This window comes from Erythrolamprus reginae, chromosome 10 (genome assembly GCF_031021105.1).
Source record: "Erythrolamprus reginae isolate rEryReg1 chromosome 10, rEryReg1.hap1, whole genome shotgun sequence".
NCBI lineage: Eukaryota > Metazoa > Chordata > Lepidosauria > Squamata > Dipsadidae > Erythrolamprus > Erythrolamprus reginae.
Window position 1 is genome coordinate 20,830,308 of NC_091959.1, and position 23,298 is coordinate 20,853,605.

Sequence of the window (23,298 nt, forward strand, 5' to 3'; positions counted from 1 at the left end):
GGGTTTGATTCATAAGAGGATCAGGTTATCGATAATTGCTCTGGCTGGCTGCCTCTTCAGCAATCCATTATAAATCCCAACTGCTGGGAATTGAGCGGAGAAGAGATGCATTGTCTTCTCTTCAAATTTGCCAACCATCTTGAAGCCATCTGTTTGGGAAGGGGGCCAAAGATAGGGGACTAAGTGGACCATAACTACAGAGCTCTGTTTTTAAAGCAGTTTACGTTATACACTTCATTTGCCCTTCGCTTCGAGTTAAACAACGCAACTGATTCACACAAACAAGCTTAAGAGAGGTCAAAACGTGAAACCGGCGCTGCTTTGGGAGCAATCTCACCAGCAATAGCTCTTACTTAAATCTGCACCGCTAAGAGACCAAGCCATCCTACAGAATTATGAGGGTCGCCCAGAAAATAATGCACCACATTTTTTTTCTCAGCCTACAGTAATGGTACAAATATGAAACCTTAGATATACATTATTTGAATTGTCAGGAGTGCGTGTGTAAATTTTGTATTTCTTCAGACAGACAGTATAGTTGCAGCAGTGTTTCGAAATGACATCTGTAAGTGATGTATGTTACAAGTAGTGTGTCGTCATTGAATTTCTCACTACGGAGAAAGAAACTGCTGGGAACATTCACAATTGTTTGTGTACAGTTTATGGAGAATCTGCAATCGACAGAAGTACGGTTAGTCACTGGGCACAGAGGGAGAGGCCACTAGAGGTGATTTGTACAGTGCAGAAATGGCTTAGTGACCAGAACAAGGAGTGGTACCGACAGGGCATACACAACATTGTGTCTCATTGGTGGAAGGCCATAGATTACGTGGAAAAATAGGGAGTGTAGAAGAAGAGCCAGTGCTGTCCAAATACGTCTCCGTGGTCATGTGGTTGGCATGACTAAACACCAAAGACGCATGTACATTGTTATCTTCCCACCACAGTGGTCCCTACTTTTGTCCTTGCATTTTTACTTGCTTTCGAACTGCTAGGTTGGCAGAAGCTGGAACAAGTAATGGGAGCTCACTCCATTACGTGGCGCTAGGGATTCAAACTGCCGACCTTTCTGATTGACAAGCTCAGCGTCTTAGCCTCTGAACCGTCGCATCATTCTAGAAGTTAATGCTTCCACCTAATATGCAAGTACAGTAATCCCTCGCTACTTCACGGTTCATCTTTTGTGGACTCGTTACTTCACGGGTTTTCAAAGGGGGCTTAAATCCATTAAGTCCATTGAAAATTTTAAATCCATTCTTCTACAGTACTACTGTACTCTATTAAAGAAACTGGTAGGATATCTATCACATGTAGTTCCAGCTGAGAAACATTATAGAATGACTGTTTAATGCAAAGGGTGGGTTTTAAAAGTCCAAATACTCGTTAAATACATTAAAAAAAAATCTTTCCTCTATTTTACGGAAATTCGTTTTTCACGGGTGGTCTTAAAACGCATCCCCTGCGAAAAATGAGGGATTACTATAGCCCAGGTCTGAAGCCCAGAAGTAGCCGATAAGAGCTAAATAGCTTGATATATATCTATACTAGTCTACCTTTATTTTCTTGTTGGTAAAAATAAATTCAACACAAAAATAGTTTGTCGTGAAAGCGACTGACTGCGAAGGCTCCTGGATTGGGGCTGAAAGGCAAAATACTCTGTCCTATAATTGGATAAACTAGGTTGCCCTGATAGAGACCAGTCTCACTGGGAGGAAAAACATCACTCAAAGAGTACCTGTATTTGTAAAAGATGAAGATGTCTTACCCCCACATAGGCTTTTAGCTACTTCTGGAGAGTTGATCAGGCAGCAATCAAATAGAAACATAGAAACATAGAAGACTGACGGCAGAAAAAGACCTCATGGTCCATCTAGTCTGCCCTTATACTATTTCCTGTATTTTATCTTAGGATGGATATATGTTTATCCCAGGCATGTTTAAATTCAGTTACTGTGGATTTATCTACCACGTTTGCTGGAAGTTTGTTCCAAGGATCTACTACTCTTTCAGTAAAATAAAATTTTCTCATGTTGCTTTTGATCTTTCCCCCAACTAACTTCAGATTGTGTCCCCTTGTTCTTGTGTTCACTTTCCTATTAAAAACACTTCCCTCCTGGACCTTATTTAACCCTTTAACATATTTAAATATTTCGATCATATCCCCCCTTTTCCTTCTGTCCTCCAGACTATACAGATTGAGTTCATTAAGTCTTTCCTGATACATTTTATGCTTAAGACCTTTCACCATTCTTGTAGCCTGTCTTTGGACCCGTTCAATTTTGTCAATATTACCTCTAATGTACAATCCACTGTAGCTGAATATAGATTTAGGCTTGGGCATGCATTCCTGGGCAACATCCAAGACAGCAAAAACGCAAGAGAGAGCAGAGGATGTCTCAGCCGATGGTCTGCCTGTCTATTTTCCTTGACCAATGGATTCACGTGAATACTGTACATTTAATCTGCATTCATCAGCTGCAGACTGTGTTTGGAATTGCCAATTTGGAGAATTTATAATTTAAATAAGCAACAGGATTATTACAGATTAACAGAGCGGGAAGGGACCTTGTAGGTCATCTAGTCCAACCCCCCACCAAGCAGATTCTATACCATTTCTTACGTGGGTGTGGCTTGATGGCCATTTGACTGGGTAGGAGTGGCTTGCCAGCCATGTGACCTGGTGGGAGTGGCTTGACGATCATGGGACTTGACCAAGGATTTTCCAAGGACCTCAAAACAATATCCATATCAATGGACTGAAAGCAAGCAGGTCATCGAATTCACCCACATCCTAGAAGTGAGTAGCTATAGAACAGTGAAATGACAGAAACATCTCACTTAGCATTTTGAAAGCACATTTTGAGCATTGCCATAAAGGAGCCTTCATGATTAAAATGGCAACTCACAAATTACTTACTCAAAGGCAACAACCTAAGTGAACATCTCAAAATGTTCCATTCCACATAATAGCCTTAACCCTCCTTCCTGCAGACAAAATTGAGGTTTCTGACAAAACTGTTTCAGGCATTATTAATTTTATTTTTCTAGAGCAAGGGTCCCCAAACTTGGCAACTTTAAGACTTGTTAATTTCAATTCCCAGAATTCTCCAGCCACCTACAAAGACCTCTGTTCTAGAGAATATTATAGCCTTTCAGAAAGGAGGGGGAGACAGAAACCCAGATCACAAAGAATTAATTCCAGATCTTATCTCCTTATACTTTTCCTAGACACTTTTGTTTGTAGCAGAATCACCAGCTTTGTGGTTTTTAAATACTTTCGGTAAGAACGCAGAAGCTGCCCAAAGAGGACGCCCTGCATTTTCTTTCAACATCTTTTGGTGCAAATTGGGTGCTCTGGGGTGGAGCTCCATTTTCGCTACCCCACTGCATTCTTCCTGGTCCAGGCAGCAGCTCACCCCTGCCTCAAACTACTGTATATAATTTGCAATACTCATCACTTTCACATAACATTCTGACCAATCCAGAAAATATGCAGATGTTTCAGATTCAAACAATAACCTTAAAAATCAGGAGCACAGAACTACAGTAAGACCTCACCTATCGCTGGTGTTACGTTCCAGACCCGGCCGCGATAGGTGAAATCCGCGATGGGGAATTTATCGACTGATAGTACTTATTTAAGTATTTATATTGTAATTGTTTGGTACGTTTTCATTGTTTTAAGTGTTTATAAACCCTTCCCACGCAGTATTTATTTTAGATACAGTATTTAAATACAGTATTTACAATTTTAGATATATTTTTTTTGAAAAACCTGCCGATTGAGTTCCGCGGGCTGTTTAAATCTGCCGATCGACTTCCTCAGAAACCCGCGAACCAGCGAAGATCCGCGAATGATTTTTCTCATGAATATTTCTTGAAAACCCGCGATGAAGTGAAGCCGCAGTAGGTGAAGCGCGATATAGCGAGGGACTACTGTACATGCTTTCTCAAAAACAGAAACATAACTATTAACAAACCCATAGATTTAAATACAAAGTAGACATAAAATTCTATTCTAGTTGGGATTAGATTGTAATATTGTGACACAATTTAAAGCTTAGATAGAATGCAAAAGAAAAATCTTTACCTCGCCTGCTGCTAAGTAGCTGTTATGCCTAAGTGCAGGTGATGTTTTTACAGCCTGAAATTTCCTTCTTTTTTTTTTTTAAGGCTTGTATCATTCTTTGCTTGGGGGTGAGGATACAGAGTGCATTTTAGGTAACTTATCTGTTTTATTTAACTATTCGAGAATAACAACAACAACAATATATTTAACATTATTATGCCTTTCCAGCAGCCAAAGAATTTCACTTACTCACTTATTATTTTTCCCCCTTTAAAAAAAAAATCTGGGTTTCGGTAGAACAGGAGTTGGGGGAAGGGATGGGATTGAATTCATAAAGAGAAAGCAGCTTGCCAGCTAATGAGTTTGTAACAGAGGTGAGTTCAAACTGGGGGTTTTCTCTTTCACAACTCAATCAAAGTTTGATTGAGACCAACTTTAAGGGATGCAAAGAGGCTCCTTTTGCAAGGAAGCAGGGAGACCCAAGAACTGGGCTTGTTGATCCGTGATAAAGAGCACTGTGTGACTCTGGCAAACTGGGTTTCGTAAGCAAACTGCAGTGTGAAAAACAGACAATCCTGGCTGCACTAGGGTTTGTTTTATAAATTATTATATAGTCACACTTATACGCCATTCAAAACAGAACATAAAGCTAACAAAGACCAAAGCACAGCAGGTCGAATTTCACCGCTTTGGGGTTGTCTCACCTTCCTTCCTTCCAAGGTCGGTAAAAGAAGGACCCAGATTGTTGGGGACAATAAGCTGACTTTATAAACCACTTGGAGAAGGCTGTAAAGCATTGTGAAGTGGCATATACTCTCCAGCAAACCACACCCAGATAAGCATATGTACTGCTCAAAAAAATAAAGGGAACACTCAAAGAACACATCCTAGATCTGAATGAATGAAATATTCTCATTGAATACTTTGTTCTGTACAAAGTTGAATGTGCTGACAACATGTGAAATTGATTGTCAATCAGTGTTCCTTCCTAAGTGGACAGTTTGATTTCACAGAAATTTGATTTACTTGGAATTATATTGGGTTGTTTAAGTCAGTGATTTTCAACCTTTTTTGAGCCGCGGCACATTTTTTACATTTACAAAACCATGGGGCACATTGAGGGGGGGGGGCTAAAAAAAGTTTGGACAAAAAAATTCTCTCTTCCTCCCTTTCGCTCTATTTCTCTCTCCCTCTCTCTTCCTCTTTTTTTCTCTTTCTCTCTCCATCCCTCTTTCTTTCTCTCTTCTTTCCTCTTTATTGCTCTCTTTCTCTCTCCCACCTTCCCTCCCTCTCTTTCTCTCTCTCTCTCTTGCTTTCTTTCTCTCTTGTTCTCTTTCTCTCTCTCTCTCTTTCTTTCTCTCTCTTGCTTGCTTTCTCTCTTGTTTTCTTTCTCTCTCTCTTGCTCTTTCTTTCTCTCTTGCTCTTTCTCTTGTTTTCTTTCTCTGAGCTTCGCGGCACACCTGACCATGTCTCGCGGCACACTGGTTGAAAAACACTGGTTTAAGTGTTCCCTTTAATTTTTTTGAGAAGTGTATTAATACCAAAGCAAAACAACAACAAAATCAAGCAGAAAACAATAACTTAAGCCAGTGATTCCCAACCTTAGTAACTTGAAGATATCTGGACTTCAACTCCCAAAATTCCCCAGCCAGCATTTGCTGGCTGGGGAATTCTGGGAGTTGAAGTCCAAATATCTTCAAGTTGCCATGTGAGAAACACTGCCTAAAGTCTAGCTTGATCTATCTGTCCCTAAGTATCATTAGAGTATTGTCTAAGTAGAGTTTCTCTAATTGTAGTCTAGAAGGGAGAAGTAAAAATAGCACTTTATATTTAGTGCTAAATGCCTTTTTTAAGCTGACAACCAGAAATCAACAGGTTTTTTTTTAAAAAAAAAGTTTGAAACAGAAGTGTCCCACTATTTTATGGTTTCTCAAAGAATAAAGGGTCCCAACTTTGCTTCTCTATCTTGGACAAGCTGAGGAGCCAAGTTAGAGAGAAAGGCATCGCTTCAATGCAAAAAGCAAACACAGATCCGCATCCTTCCTGTGAGTTTGTAAAGCATTTATTTATTGGGTTATAATAGAATAATACAAAAGAAAATAGTAGGAAAATAAGGGAAGAAAGGGGGAAGAGAAAAGCTTGGGCAAAGGAAAAAAGAAAAAAAAGGCAGTGGGCTTCCAACTTTCTTTGGTGCAGTAGAATAAGATAGTAGCATCCAACCAATTATACTTTTACATAATAATATAAGCCACCTACAATAAACCTATTTATCGCTAAAAATCTAAATCAAAGGTTTTTTTTTCCCCCCCACCACAAACATAGCTGTTTCCAAGATGAATTCCTGTGAATTTACCACACTGGCTAGATTACACCTAAGCAAAATTACAAGATGCTTTCATGTAACAAACACACTGATCGTAAGTTGATGATTCAACCTGTTGTAAAAAAAAAATGGTGAATTCCATAACTAGGATTAAATTAACCTCAGTAAAAATGCCTCACTAATTCAGCCAATGCAGATAAGGTCTCCGGTTAATTTTAGGTAGGGAATAATCTGAATTAGCTAGCTTTATGTTTGAAAATGGATTACTGTATTTTTTGTTGCGACTTTGAGACGCACCAAATTTCAAAGAGGTAAGTAAGAAAAAAAGAGTTGTTTTCCTCCCCGGCCCCCAGGAGCACTCTGCAGGCCTCTCAAACCCTCTGCAGGCCCTGGGTTTGGGGTTTTTTTGCAAAAATGGGGCAGGCAGAGGGTTTGGGAAGCCTGCAGAGCGTTTCTGGGGGCTAGGGGAAGGCAAAAATACCTCAATTTTTGTGAAAAATGGCTCATTTTCACTCCTTTTTAGCAAAAACAGGGGCCTTTTTGCTTTCCTCCACCCTCCAGAAGCATTCTGCAGGCCTCCCAAACCATCTGTGCACCCCACAGAGGCCCATTTTTTGCAAAAATTGGATGTGGGTCGGGGCTTCGAGAGGTTGTATTCAGTGTACAAGATGCACCGACATTTCCACCCTCTTTAGCATGAGAAAGGTGTGTCTTATTATATGAAAAATACGGTACATTCCTGTCGGCGGCATAATGAAAACACATTCTTCCTTTGGTTTAGCAATTAGTAGCATTTCAACATCTCTGTTTTAAACAAAATTAAGGTGGGTGTGGACATTCTTGTTTTAGCCCAAGCAGTTCACTCATGTTTGGAATCCATGCCACTTATAATTAGGTTAATAAGAGCCATTTTTGCACTCTTTCAGATCTGAATGGACTGCAACATTTGCTGCCTGAACCTCACATTGGCCAAGTCCACTCGTTTTAGTCATTTAATCTTGAATCCTGCACTTTCCCCGATCTAAAAATCATGTGATTCATAGGACATTATTCATCTGCAACTAAGAATGCTGGAAGTTGAAGTCTAGTCCCCCAGAACAGTGTGTTTCTCCACCTCAGCAAACTCAACATTTATTTATTTATTATTTATTAATCTAATTTATATGCCACCCAACTCCTCAAGGACTCTAGGCGGCTTACAACAAATAAAGACAACATTAAAAAAAACAATTTAAAAAATAATTACAAAACCCCAGTAAAAACCATGCATCTCTCTCAATATCTCCATGGTCAGATCTAGATGGTTATCTCATTCGGTCAACGGCCCTACGCCGGCCAGAAAATCCAGGTCTTTACAGCTTTGTGGAAGGCCAGTAGGGTGGGGAGGGTTCCAGAGAGCCAGAGCCACCACAGAGAAGGCCTTTCCCTGCGACCTTGTCTGTTGGCATTGTTTGGTTGACAGGACCCGGAGAAGGCCAGACCCGTAGGCCCTTATCACTCGCTGGAAGGTATACAGCGTTCCCTCGATTTTCGCAGGTTCGAACTTCGCGAATAGCCTATACCAAGATTTTTCAAAAAATATTAATTAAAAAATACTTCGCTGCTTTTTTTCTATACCACAGTTTTTCCCGCCCGATGATGTCATACATCATCGCCAAACTAATAATTTTTGCAAATAAATAACAAAAGTAATAATTATTGTTAATAAATAACTATGTTTATAAATATCAGGATCACTAAGTGTCTTATTCAATGGTGAGTACCAGTAATAACGGTGAGTAAATTGTTGTTAAGGGAATGGGAAATGGTAATTTAGGGGTTTAAAGTGTTAAAGGCTTGTGATACTGTCCATAGCCAAAAATGGTGTATTTACTTCTGCATCTCTACTTCGTGGAAATTCGACTTTTGCAGGAACACTGTACAGTAGGAAGCGGTCCCAAAGATAGTCTGGCCCTAAGCCATGTAGGGCTTTATAGGTGATGACCAACACCCTGAATTGTGTCCGGAAACTGATTGGGAACCAGTGCAGCTCGTGGAGAATTGGTGTGATGTGGGTGTACCTAGGTGCACCCACAACAGCTCGAGCAGCTTCCTTCTGGACTAGTTGAAGTCTCCAAACGCTTTTCAGAGATGGCCCCATGTACAGCACATTGTAGTAGTCGAGCTGTGAGGTAACAAGGGCATGAATGTCCGTGCGAAGAGCCCTGTGGTTCAGGTAGGGTCGCAATTGATGCATGGACTTCAACTCCCAGAATCTCACAACCAGCCTGGAGAATTCTGGGAGTTGAAGTCCAGGTGTTTTAAGGTGGTTTAGATTAAGAAACACACTGCTCTGGAGGGCTAGACTTCAAACTCCAACATTCTTAGCTGCAGATACATCACCTCCAGCCAGACTGCAGAATTCTGGGAGTTGATATCCACACAATTCAAAGCCACTGTGGTTGGGAAACACTGCTCCAGAGAATGTTTGGCTGGGTAAAGCTGCATTGGGTTAAACAAATGATTTTTCTGGCACTTTTCTATCATCAACCGAACTCCAGGGGGTGGACTAAGAGGAAGCTAACCATAAAGTCTGCTTAGTCTGTAAAATACTACACACTACAATTTTCCATCTATTCCCGCCCACCCCCCAGTTTGCATTATTCGGTGAATTCCCAAACCAGGGATACGATGCTGAAATCGTGCTGCATTGCAGGATGCTTTTAACATTTCCAGTTCTTGCAGCAATGTACCTCTATAGAACAAAATGTCCAGAAAAAGGCAGTGAAAATCTGGTAAGAAGTAGGCTATTGTGAAGAAGAGTCAATTTAGCCTAATAATTGCTTCAGTGAATATGTTATTGTCATCATTGCATTATAAAGAGACACTTGGTAGGGGAATGTGCTTAGAGCATAAACATATTCAACCCTTTCCTTGGTGGATTAAAATAGCCAAGTATACACAGTAAGAAATCCTGAGGGCAGGATTTTGACCGAAAGGGAATTGAGATTATTGCATATGGTAAAAAACACCCATTAACAGTGGCTTTTCAAACTTCCAGGAAAATCTGCATGCCAAAACAAAATCTACTGAAGATTGCAGATGATTGGCCCCTTTCAAGACAATCATTAAACCACATGCAAACTGGAGATTGAACAACTAGCCTTCTGGTGCAACCAGAAAAAATCTGGAACTGAACACACTCAAAACTATAGAAATGGTGGTTGATTTTAGGAGAAACCATTCCATAGTACCACCTCTTACAATACCAAACCAACACAGTATCAGCAATAGAGACCTTCAAATTTCTAGGTTCTACCATATCTCAAGGTCTAAAATGGACACCTAACATCAAAAATGTCATCAAAAAAGCACAACAAAGAATGTTCTTTCTGTGCCAACTCAGAAAACTCAAACCGCCCAAGAAGCTGCTGATATGGTTCTACAGAGGAATTATTAAGTCTACCATCTGCACCTCTATAACGGTCTGGTTTGACTCTGCAACCCAACAACACACACACATACACACATTCTACACATCATTGTTGGCTCCCTTCATTGCCAGAGGCTGTCTTGAGGCATGAGTCTTTGGAGAGGGGCGGCATACAAATCTAAATAATAATAATAATAATAATAATAATAATTATTATTATTATTATTATTATTATTATTATTATTATTATTATTATTTCCTAGCCTCTGCTTAAATTTCTTTACTCAGGAACAGTGGCTACCAAAGGCTGTACTACAATGCCCATCAGGTTAACGTTTTGGGTGGATTGAGGAATGTTGTGCTTCAACCATGATTTGTTTTCCCAAGCCTTTTTTAAAAATGCTGCACGTGCTTTAAAAAGCCACTTAAATGGATTTCATGGATCAGATTATTATTTTTTCAACAAAAAAAAAATAAAGAAAAGAAAAAGTACAATATAAACTTTTTAAATCTGGACCAAAGTATGCAGAATACATAGATAGTTGTGTTTCCATCTAGTTTATCCTGGTGTGGAAAGAGACTGAACGATGAAGCAAAGAACATTACCCCGTTTCACCACACTTTTTAAATAACTGCCTCTCCGTGCATTTATCCCGGCCTTGCCGATCCTGTTTCACTCTTGACTGTTGCTTAAGAAGTTGATGAACCAGCAAATTGCTACCGTTCCTGCTTTCAAAAGTTCAAGAGAAAACGCATTGGCAGAGAAGCTGCTGCTAGCTGCAAGGCGGCTGGCTGGTTCCAGTCTATATTAAGCCATCCAATTTGCAGTTGCCTTAAGAAAAAAATAAGATACCACTTTGGACTTATTCCTTCTCTGCAACGTGGGAGGGGGGGGGGAGAGCAATTTTATCCACCTTTACAGGATTGCAGGAGGAAAGGTGAAAATAATGTGTTAAGCTGGGCATACAAGCTTAAACATGACACATCTTATGATAAGAGAGAGTTACAGTAGGTTTCAGAGTGTGGCTTGTTTAAGAAAGCAACAATCCAGTCTCCTGCTTTGGATAAAAAAGGCTAAAGACACAAATTTCCAAGGTTTGCTACTCCCTCTGGCAGGTGGAGCTAACTGGGTGTGTTGGGGAAATAAGCATTGTGGTTAAACAAACCAGGTGATCATTTGAAGCTATGCTGATTTCCTCCTGATGAATAATTGTCCAGAGCCAGCATGTATTGGAGGGGTGAGTTCCTCCCAAACCGGTAGCGGCCCATTGGTGGGCACTGCTATCTTTTTTGGGGGGGAGGGGGGATGTTTTCCAATTTTTTTTTACTGCTTGGAAGTTTTTTCCTCTGCTGCTGCTTGAAAAGGGGCCGTCCCGCCTGCCCCTACGTTTATATTTATCTTAATTTAATTTAATTTAATTTAAATTTCAACTTCTATGCCGCCCATAGGACTCAGGGCGGCTTACAACAATAAAAACAATACAGTAATTCAATAATAAAAAGAAGTCAAATATTAGAAATAATTATAATTCCCCAAATAAACCCTAACTAAAATAACCCCCTATAAAAACTCTCGTTCGAATCAGAGCTGATTTAATAATAATAATAATAATAATAAATTTATTGTCATTGTCAAAACAACAAATTGTCATTGGCAACGAAAGTCATGTGACACCCAGAGACCAGTCCCACGACACATAAAATTTAAAAATAGAATAAAAAATAGAATTAAAAATAGAATAAAATGTCCAACCCACTACAAATTCCCCACCCTGAACCACTCAACCATCTACATGACAAACCGAGTAATATTGTCCAACAGTTCACTGATGGTGACCCTTTAGTTCGTTGTTAAGTGCGAGTACAGCTCTAGGATAAAAACTATTCAGGAAACGTGTGGTCCGAGTTCTAGTTGTTCTGTATCTTCTGCCAGAAGGCAACAGTTCAAAGAGATTGTAAGCAGGATGAGAAGAGTCTTTGAGAATGGTATGCACCTTCCTAGAACAGCGAGATGTGAAGATGTCATCCAGGGCGGGTAGCTGGAGCCCAATGATGTTCTGGGCAGTTTTAATAATTTTCTGTAGAGCTTTTTTGTTTACTACAGAGCTGCTCCCATACCAAGCTAGAATGCTGTATGTCAGGACACTCTTAATGGTGCTGCGATAGTAGGACAACAGTAGATGCTGAGATAAATTTATCTTCCTGAGCATTCTCAGGAAGTACAGCCTCTTTTGTGCCTTCTTCACAAGCATATTAGTATTCATAGTCCATGAGAGGTCCTCTGAGATATAAGATTATTTATTTATTATTTTATTATTTGCTCACGGACTCAGGGCGGCGAACAACAATAAGAAAAATACAAAAAGTTAAAAAAGCATTCATTCATCAATCATTCATCGATTAGGCGGGAATTGGATGTTGATGCTCAGTGGCCCTCCCAGGCCTGCTGGCAACGCCATGTTTTTAAGGTCTTTCTGATCAGCTCCTCAGCTGTGTTTGGGGCTGACTATGGCTATACTGAGCATGCGCTGAAGCAGAATTGCACAAGGGGATGCGGGCATGATTCCAAGAGTATAGTTTTTTTTATTATTTTTTTTATTATTAAGATATATACATCATATATACAACGTATGGTACATTGCAGAGCATATCGCATAAAAGAGGAAAAAAAACAAAAACAAAAAACAAACAAACAACAACAAAACAAATAACAGTATCAGCGAATAAGCAGGGGAGTTGTGTTAAAAACGAAAATTAGATCAAGATATTTTTGCTCATTACCATATTTCGAATAGTTTGTCAAAAGTGTTAGATGCCAGAATTGCAATTGATATAATGTTGAGAGGTTAACAAATAATAATAGTAAATTTACATAGTTAAATACATATAAAGTCTCATGTAATAATATTAGATAATAGAATACTTTATACCAGATTTGTAGCAGTTCAAGCTTATTTAAAGTTTTACATTCTTAATGCCTATTGGTCTCGCTTTTGCTTCCTAGCCATTTATAAAGAGGGTCCCAACAATTATTAAACATATCTAACGATTCATTCCTAACTAGTAGAGTCAGTTTCGACATTTCTGCGCAGTACATTATTTTTCTAATTATTGCTTCATTTGGGGGTAGTTCTTCATTCTTCCACCACTGCGCATAAGTTAGTCTTGCTGCTGTAGTTAAGTGAATGATTAAGTGTGCTTGAGGTTTCGATAGATTTTGTCTGGTTATACCCAATAAAAAACATTCAGGGGTTTTGTCAAGTGATAAATTTAATATTTCTTCAATCCAAATTCCAATCTTATCCCAATATGTTTTGGCTTTGTTGCATTGCCACCTCCTATAAAGAAAATTTGGTCAAAATGTTTTACCGATGGCATATTACTTCAATTAAATTAACCAAATTAAACAACAAACTTTCACCAAATTGTTGGAAATGTCAACAAGAATTGGGTACCGATTCCAAGAGTATAGTGATTGCATGCGCACGAAACCTCCCGATGCGAACCAATGGCAAAGGTAAGTGGAACCCACTCCTGAGGTATTAGCTGTATGCAGACCCAAAGCCAATCAAAAAGACCTGATTTAGACATATGCAGGTAGTCCCTGATTTACAACCCACAGTCGAACCGAAAAGTTTATGTTGCTCACTTGCTTACGGACTTTTCTTACCACATTTGTTAAGCGAATCCCTGCAGTTCTTAAATGAGTAACACGGTCGTTAAGCGAATCCGATATCCCCATTGATTTTGTTTGTCAGAAGGTCCCAAAAGGAGATCACATGTATTAAGCAAGCTAGTTCCGGCTCTTTAAATTGCACAGGTGCTTAACTTTTGATTTAATCAACCTGTGTTCCCAGACTTCATGCCTGAAAAGGCCTTAGCTGGAAAAAAAAAGTTTCTCTTTGAGGCCTTTTCCAATTCTTTAAAAAGGGAGGAAAGAAAACATGAAGTAAAGAACCCAGTTGGGCAGGTAAGCCAAGTTTTAAAAACATACTCAGTACTAAAATTGTACACGAATTAACTGCCTCACTCTCAATTTGCGGCCTTGTGGTAAATTCTCATGGCTCCAAGATTCATGTGAACGTTCCTGAGGGAGGATTTATTTATTTACAGAAGGGAGGCCTTTTAGAAACAAAGTACATCAAATACTGCTCACTCCAGCAGCGTTTTGGTGAGGGGTTTTTTAGGATACACTTTTTATTTCCTGTCTCCAGAAGACAGAAATAAATACTATTTGCTGCTGATTTAGGATAAGGGGCTTTTTGTAAAAAATAAAAATAAAAAATGGCTGTGTTTAAAATATACTGGTGCCATCCACTGACAATTAGTAACCGCTTGATGGCACTGAAAAAAAGTAATTTAATTTAATTTTTTTTTTGGGGGGGGGGTAGCTACCTACTGAAATTGCTAATTAGGAACCATGTGTTTTTAACCTGAAGATCAGTTCATACTTTCTTTTTTCAACTACTGCATATATAATAAAGTAGATTTTAAGGATTGTTTTTATGTATTAATTGGATTGATTTTACTATTGTCTCTTTATATATGTTGTGAGCCGCCTTTCGTCCTCGGAGAGGGGCAGCATACAAATCCAATTAAATCAATACCGGTAAATAAATTAAATAAATAAATAAATATTAAAAATATATAAACGACAAATAAGAATAAACACAAAAATAAGAAAAAAACAAATAGACATGACATAGACATCTAAAGTGCATTAAGTGTATCAAAACAGCTATAAAGAGAAATTTCAATAGTACTGTAAAGTACCGTATATCCAATACTGTACGTTCAATATTTATTTATTTATTAGATTTGTATGCCACCCCTCTCCTCAGACTCCTCTGATAATATACAGTATAGCATTTGTTCGTGCTAAGCAAAATTAATAAACTATATTTCTAAATTATTCTATATCTTCATAAAACTATTTTATTAAGTTTTCCTGTGTACAATCCTTATATCATAAAGGTATATCATAAAGGTATTTATGAAAATTCTGACGTATCTAAGTTTACATAAAGGACTAGGTTGTCAACCCTATGGTTGACGATTAATACTAGCGACTTAATACTGGAGTTTCTATGACTTTTTTGTAGTTTAATTTAATTTAATTTAATTGACTTCTATGTCACCCAATCCCAGTGGGACTCAAGGCGGCTTACAATGATAAATAGTACATGCAATAAACAAGTAAAATAATTAGTAATAAGAAGATTAAAAAACCATAACAAACCAAAAAGAACTACTGTATCCAATCAAATCCACAAATATACAGAACAGTTGCAGTCGGACATGATAAGAAGTTACATTCAAAAAGTGACCTTATGTCCATTTTTCACACTTAATGATCACTGCAGCATCCCCTTAATGTGATCCAAATTCAGACACTTAGTAACTAACTTGCATTTATGCTGGTTGCAGTGTCCTGGGATCATGAGATTCACTTTTGTGATCTTCTGACAATCCTCTGGTTGGATTGAACCAACATGTGAAGCTAAAATGATCCACATTCCTGCAATGTGAGGACTTAATTATGCAAAAATATAGGTCATGCAAGATAATCCATTCCTCTACTACGGACTCCACCTCTGTGAACCCATAAGAAAGTATGATATTTAAGCACCTTCTGTACTGATTTGCAAGTTCAAGGTTAGGCCTTGGTGCAATGTGTGAAGGCATTTAATTGTAATTTTGTTATCACAACACCATTAAATGGGCTTCCGTTTAGTCTCTATGCATATCGGAGATCTATCAAGAGAGAAGCAACCTAGAATTAAGGAGGAGAAATTTCCTGACAGAACAATTAATCAATGGAACAACTTGCCTCTGGAAGTTGTAAATGCTCCAACACTGGAAGCTTTTAAGAAGAGATTTGATAACCACTAGTCTGAACTGGCATAGGGAAGTGATGGCGAACCTATGGCATGGGTGCCACAAGTGGCACATGGGGCCATATCTGCTGGCACACGAACCGTTGCCCTAGCTCAACTCCAACATGCATGTGTGTGCCAACCAGCTGATTTTTGGCTCACACAGAGGCTCTGGGAGGGCATTTTTGGCTTCCAGAGAGCCTCCAGGGAGATGGGGGAGGGCGTTTTTACCCTCTCCCAGGTCTAGGGAAGCCTTTGGAGCATAGGGAAGGCGAAACACGAGCCTCCTGGGCCCACCAGAAGTTGGGAAACAGGCCATTCCCGGCCTCCAGAGGGCGGGGGAAGCTATTTTTGCCCTCCCCAGGCATTGAATTATGGATGTGGGCACCCTCTTTCGGCATCCGAGGAAAAAAAAGGTTCGCCATCACTGGTATAAAGTTTTCTGCCTAGTCTAGAAAACTTCCAAGGTCCCTTCCAACTCTGGTATTCTATTCTGTTCTGTTCTATTTCTATTAGCAGTAAAACAAATGATCCTGCATATCATACAGTGCTACTTTCCAACTGTAAACACTGAATACATTGACAAGATTTTTTTTAATCAAAATGTGATTTCTGAATCTTTGTATCTCCAAACACTTTCCCATCCCTTGCTTGGGAAGACAACAGCTGACTACATTATCAATCCACACAATTAAAATGGTAGCTGTTAGGTAAACAATATTATTAGCAGAATCTTAAAAAGCAAGATATTTGAATATAAAACAAATGTTGCAAACAAAAACATTGGATATTCGTTTTGTTTTGTTTTACATCAGATGGAGTCTTCCTAGGCTGATATAAATGGGGGAAAGCAAAATTAAAGCTAAGTGTCTGCAAAACGTATGTGAGGATAAATGAAAGCAAATATGTTCTTATTCACACCACCATATGAAATTTATACAGTGTCGCCATCTGCTATGGGTTTATAATAATAATAATAATAATAATAATAATAATAATAATAATAACAACAACAACAACAACAACAACAACAACAACAACAGAGTTGGAAGGGAAGTGTTCTAGTCCAATCTCCTGCTTACATAGGCAATCCTACACTACTTCAGACAAATGGTTATCCAACATCATCTTAAAAACTTCCAGTGTTGGAGCATTCACAACTTCTGGAAGTTGTGGAACGCTTTTCTTGTTTTGACGGGTAGTATCCTGGTTTCACCTTCCCCAAACAAGGCTATTCCTTTCAAAAAGCAGACATCCATTGCAATTCACAAAACTGCATAAGAAGCATTTTTTCCACAACCCCTTATGTGCCTTTAGAGATCACAATAAAAACTCTGGTGAAAATGACAAACGATGTGTTTGCTTTAAACAGAATCGCCATAGAGAAAACCCCAGGTTTGTCTTTATAAAAAAGCATTTAATATCCATATAATTAACAGCACAATTTATCCCATAACAAAAATATATAGAATAATAGGATAATAACCTGGGTGGAAGGGACCTTGGAGGTCTTCTATTCCAAACCTATTAAGAAAGTTCATAAAGAAGAAAAAGGGCAAATGAACTCTCTTAAACTGGAATTCGTACTGAAATAACTGAGAGTTTTGCAAGGAGACATCACAGTGAAAAATAAAGCAACTTTGGGAGAGATAAATTATTAGGCTTTAATCCTCAGCACCCCAGAACTGAAGAAGATTCTTAGATGAGAAGCAAAACATCTTCAAAGGAAAACAAGAAAATCTTGAAAGAAGGGGGGGGGGGGGAAGCACCTCATGGAGTGCTTTTAATTTAATTTAATTTTAAAATTACAGTTTATTTAATTTTAAAATGGCTTGTAAAAAAAAAAAAAAAGCCCCCAAATCTCTCCGTTTCTTTCTGGGATCCTTGATTTACTGCTTAAGACTTAACTTTTTTTTTTTTTTGGTCACTTTGAATGTACACTAGCTGGCATATATGAAAATGAAATTTTGTTGCATGCAGCTCTCAAAAGGGTCTCCACCTCCAATATACACTACATAAACATGACTAACTAACTAAGTAGGTAGGTAGTTGGGGGGGGGAGAGAAATATGATAGATAGATAGATAGATAGATGGATGGATGGATGGATAGATATAAATATATACATATACACATACATACATTCATACACACACACAAACATACATACATATAAGATAGATAGAACAGATATAAAAATATACATATACACATACATACATACATTCATATACAGTATATATACACACACACATACAAACATACATATATACATAATTAAGTCTAGTTCCATGTACATGGCGAGAAAAACGAATCTTGAGAGTTTACCAGACAATCGATGGCCAAAGCCTTCTTTCCCCCCAGAAGTAGGAGCAGGGAACAATTCACAGCTTTCGTCCTATTGTTAATAAAACCTGATTGATTGGTTCGCACACACAACCCCAGTCACGCGGATTTAATTTTATAAGCCACTTTTCCGCGTGGGGCGGGGAACGAATGAACCTCGGCGCTCTATTTGTGATCTGTTATCTCATTTGGGGGTTCTTTTTATTCTCCTCCCCCCCTTTAAATCATAACCCACCACCCCTTTTAAATTTAAATTTTTAAAAAAATCCCAGGACAAAACGGAATAATTGTAGAAAATACCGTGTCTCGCGAATGCTCACCTCTTGGATCTCTCAAGGCGGGGCGGGGCTGCCTGGATCTTGGGACCGCCGTTAGATCTCCACCACCGCCCCTCGGGGGGAGTCTCGCTCCCCTTTTTCACCCCCCGATTTACAATTACAATAAAAGGTTTGAAAGTAAGTACTTTCCCTAAAGCTCTTACGGGGCACCGGGACCAATCGGAAGAGGGCACGCCTTTGTGACGAAACCTGCCGCTGCACCAATCAAGCGTCTCTTCCTTTCCCAGGGGAGGGAGGGGGGAATTAAAGATGTAGCCAATCGGAGTCTTAGAAAGCGATTCCTGGGCGGGGGTTTTGTTTGGGGGAGGAGGAGTGAGGAGTATCGAGTTGAGACGGAAGGGGAGGCGGTGGAGTGAGGACTGACTTTTAAAGAGGGTGGCGCCATAACAACAATGACAACAACAATAACAACAGTAGTAATAATAATTATTTATTAGATTTGTATGCCGCCCTTCTCCGAAAATTCGGGGCGGCATACAAATCTAATTAATAATAATAATAAATATATATTTTTACTTGTGATATTGTGATACTTGTGATATTGTTTTTTGTGAATATAGTAGTAGTAGTAGTAATAACATAAAATCAGGGTCAGAGGTGAGTCCCTAAATCCCATGGGATTGGGCAACATAGAAGTCTAATAAATTAAATTAAATTGAGGCATGGGAGAGGGGGAGGCTTTCTGAAGATAGTTGCTTGCTCCGTAAATGCGAATTTTGAGTTTTGTGTTTTTCATTTGTTGCGCTAAATAATGAGCCAAGTTTCACTTTTGAAAAAAAGTGACAGGATCATTTTTCACATTTAACGGCCGGTTACCATCTCACCTGATCATGTGATCCCAAATTCACATGCTTGGCAACTGACTCATAGTTATGACAGTTGCAGTGGGGGGGATGGGGTGGAGGGGTCATGTGACCTTCCAACAAGCAAAGTAAATCGGGAAGCCAGATTCACTTAACAACCATGTCACTAACTTTAACAACTGCAACAATTCGCTTAACAAAAGCGGCAGGCAGGAACGGTCATAAAATGGGGCAAATTTCACTTAACACATACATGTATCTCACTTAGCAATAGAAATGTTGGACTGTATTGTGGTTGTAAGTCGAGGACTACCTGTATTTTGCAGTCTTTGCTTAAAATTATTTTTAAGTTCCTCACAGCAATGACCTCTCCCCCTGGTTTTAATTTATTCTGATTATTACTCCTGACTGGTTGGTGCCATGGATTTATTTATTTTTAACCTTGCCTTTATTGCTTTATATAAATAATTCAAGGCGTTGAACATACCTATGACTCCTTCCGCCTGATAGTTTCCTTGCAACAGTAACAATACCTTAGCTTGTCAAGAAAGCCAGCTGGGTTTGTATGGAGGGTTGGGCAGAGAGAGAAAGAAGGACTGGCCCAAAGTTACCTAGCTGGCTTTCATTGCCTGAGGTGGCACCAGAACTCACATGCCAATGGGTATATTCAACAGCCTTCACCTTAGCCTGTAATGTCAATCCCAGTGCCCAAACCTTGCATTATACCCTCATAGTTGCTGCATTAGACTTATATCTGGTCTTGCACCATTGCTTTGCCCTCTTGTGGGTGGGATGATTACTCTATGTTTCGGAGTATAAGATGCACCTTTTTACTGAAAATTTGGGTGCGTCTTATACTCTGAATTTAGCCTTTTTTCTCAGCCCTAACTAGCTGCTAACGATCTTCCCAGTTCTTACCTTGCAGGCTCTTTCATTCTTTCTTACTGCAAAGAATATTTTCCAAGCCCTAAGTCTGCAGGGTTTTTTTTCATTGCTTTATTTACTCAGAATGTTTCTTTCCAACCCTAATCAGGTGCTAATGATGTTCCCAGCTCTTAACAACTTGCAAGCTCTTTCATTGTTACTCTCTGCAAATAATGTTTTCCAAATCCTAAGTCTGTGCAGGGTTTTTTTCATTGCTATATTTACTCAGAATGTTTCTTTCCAGCCCTAATCAGGTGCTAATGATGTTCCCAGCTCTTAGCAGCTTGCAAGCTCTTTCATTGTTTCTGCTAATAATAATAAAGCGTTTTTTTAAGCTCTAACCAGGGGATAAAATAATGTGCTGAATCTGACCAGACTAAGGATAGTAGCCAGATGAATATCTGGTAGGCAGATTCCCCCCCCCCCCCCCTATTTTCCTAACCAAAACCCAAGGTGCATCTTATACTCCGAAAAATATGGTATATATTAGTCAACATCATTCTGCTGGCTGAAAGCATCAAAAATGTAGGCGATATCTTCAGGAAATTTTAAGGGGAAAAAAGGTTGTGCTTTTTAAATTAATATTTAACGTTTAATATTTAAAAGCATCAGAAGACATGATAAGAAGCAATGGAAGGCAACTAATCAAGGACAAAAGCAATCTAGAACTTTACTGACAGTGAAAAGAATTAATCATTCAAACAGCTTGCCTCCAAAAGTTGTGGGTGCTCCATTACTGGAGGCTTTTAAGAAGAGACTAGATGCCATTTGCCTGAAATGCAAAATGTCCATTGCATAAAATGAAAATAAAATTACAATGAATTCTGTGCAAACCCAAAAAAATCGCCATAGTTTTAATGCACTGAAAATAATAATAACTGAATCAGAAACTTTTAACAGACTTCAACTCCCAGAATTCCATTGCCAGGACGGCCATTGATAATTATTCTGACAGTTGACATTTATATGCCTGGAAATAGGGAAGGTTGGGAATGTGTTTTCAAAGTTTATGAGAAGGCAGCCATTTCTGGTTTCTTTTGAACCAGTCATTCTATGAATGTCTAATCTATACTGGGTTTGTCACGTTTGTCATTAGGGAGAAAAATGAGGGAGTTTTCTTCCTTCTTTCCTCTCCCTCCCTGTCTGTCACCTTAGGTTCCTAGAGGAAAAGAGTTTTAAGTACCTTCAAATATTTACTGAACAAATAAGATGTATTTGATAAGATAAATATGTATTAACCATGCAGAAACGTTCCGCTAAAAGAAAATCCCAAGGAAAGAGAAGAGCAAGGGGAAAATAAAATTATTTGTTTGTTTGTTTTTTAATTAGATTTCTATCCTGCCCTTCTCCATGGGCTCAGGGCAACAGAAGTAAATACAAAAACATATGAGAAATCTAACTTAAAATATACTCTAAAATCCCAGTTCTTTAAATCAGTCATCCACATTTCATCCCATCATACAATATACATTCAGTTGTCGTCCAGGACTAGATGTTAAAACTGAATGGCCCCAAACCTGTTGGCAAAGTTGGATTTTCAGTACCTTGCAGAAGGCCAGGAGGGTGGGGACAGTGCGGATCTCTGGGGGGAGTTGATTCCAGAGGGCCGGGGCCACCAGAGAGAAGGCTTTTCCCCTAGGTCCTGCCAGAAAACATTGTCTGGATGATGGGACCTGGAGAAGGCCAACTCTGAAGGTCCTAACCATCCGCTGGGATATATGAAGCAGAAGACAGTCCCATAAGTAATCTGGTCCAATGCCATGTAGGGCTTTATAGGTTGTAACCAACACTTAATCCTTCAGTTTACACAGAAAATTGAATTTTGGGCATCTCTGCCTCATAAAGCCACCATCCTCTCGAAGATTTTCTGGGTTCTTTAATTGAAGAAAAGGGGATCTTACCCTCTCTGCTAAAAACATTCAGATCTAACCTTTGGGTCTGGTGAGGAGCTATTTCAGTTGCGTTGTCATCTGTTTTTCTTGACCCTTGGCCAGAAGTCTGAGCGAAGGGAGAAACAAAGCAGCACATCTCCAATTTAACTGCTATTACATGTCCCCAACTACCCCTCAAATGGCTATAAATGTGTTGCTATTAAATACAGAACCAGAGGTGCCCATGGAAATGATACCGAAGAGACAACAGATGGGTCATTGTTGGCAGAAGGGGAGCCTACATCTGCGTCTGACAGGCCTGCTAATGGGGAACTAATTATGCATGTACGCAACCCTTTGGGACTACGAATGTGTCTTTGAGGTGGTGCAAGCCTTTTCAGATGACTTTTTAGATGTCGAAACAAATCACAAGTTCTCAGATCTGGCCAAATGAATGAGTTCCAATCCGGCTGAAAGGCCATCATTCTTTTCATAGCACAAGTGGCATTTTGTGGAAGGAAGGAACATTTGGTGATGGCCTCATACAGTTTCGGAATCTGTATTTAATTATCTTATGTCTCACCCAGTGATGGGCTCCTACGGTCAGGTATGCAGAACCAGTAGAAAAAGTTTGGTCAGGAACGCAGAACCGGTAGGAAAAAAAAAAGTTTTTTTTTCTTCCCTTTTGGGTTCTGGGTATGTTTTTCCTATCGCAGTAAATGAGGTTGAATGTATATAATTTTAGAAGAGCTGTGTGTGTGTGTGTACATACATACATACGTATACATTTTATACTGTATATGTATGTACCCATATGGCATATATAAATAGAATAGTATATTTTGGATGTTCAGTAATAGTAAATTGTATCTCTTTGAGGCATGGAGAACCCTTGACGTGGAGTGACGTCAAGTTGGCCACTTTTAAGGCAAACAACAGATCTCCTTCAAATTCTTCCTATAGGATTCCTTCCCTATCCTTAAATATTCTGAAGCAATATGTTTTCTGCTGGATAGAGAGCCCTCTGGTGTATGGGGAAAAAATCAGATTTGCTTGATCCATTCCTATTAAAAAATTTTCAGCCACAGAAAAGCTAAAGGCAGAGTTCCATTGTCTATTAACCTGTGCCCAACAACAACAACAACAACAACAACAACAACTGTATCAAGGGACACATAATTCGGTAAGAATAGAGAGCTAACTAAGGTGAGAACAATCAAGCAACTTAACTTAAAACTAGACCTCATATTAAAATTAAAGACAACTGCTTAATGTGGAAATTTCTACTGCAATAAGGATCTTACTTTCTTGCTACTCATTAGTCATCTTGCCAACAT

At 39.0% G+C, this 23,298-nt stretch overlaps 1 protein-coding gene across 7 annotated transcripts in view; it reads right to left on the minus strand.

Moving 5' to 3' along the window:
- The window catches only part of KLHL25 (kelch like family member 25), a 62,797-nt gene that overhangs the window by 22,785 nt on the left and 16,714 nt on the right, over nucleotides 1–23,298 (minus strand). The window contains exons 1-2 of one of the 7 annotated variants that reach the window (XM_070763480.1): nucleotides 18,346–18,583; nucleotides 17,167–17,204 (exon numbers count right to left, since the gene is read on the minus strand). The exons of 1 other annotated variant lie outside the window; for it this stretch is intronic. The gene's annotated coding sequence lies outside the window, so the exon portion shown is untranslated. Of the gene's footprint in view, nucleotides 1–17,166; nucleotides 17,205–18,007; nucleotides 18,252–18,325; nucleotides 18,706–23,298 lie in introns of those variants that run through there. 5 more of the 7 variants (XM_070763483.1, XM_070763484.1, XM_070763479.1 and 2 more) reach the window with 5 other exon arrangements.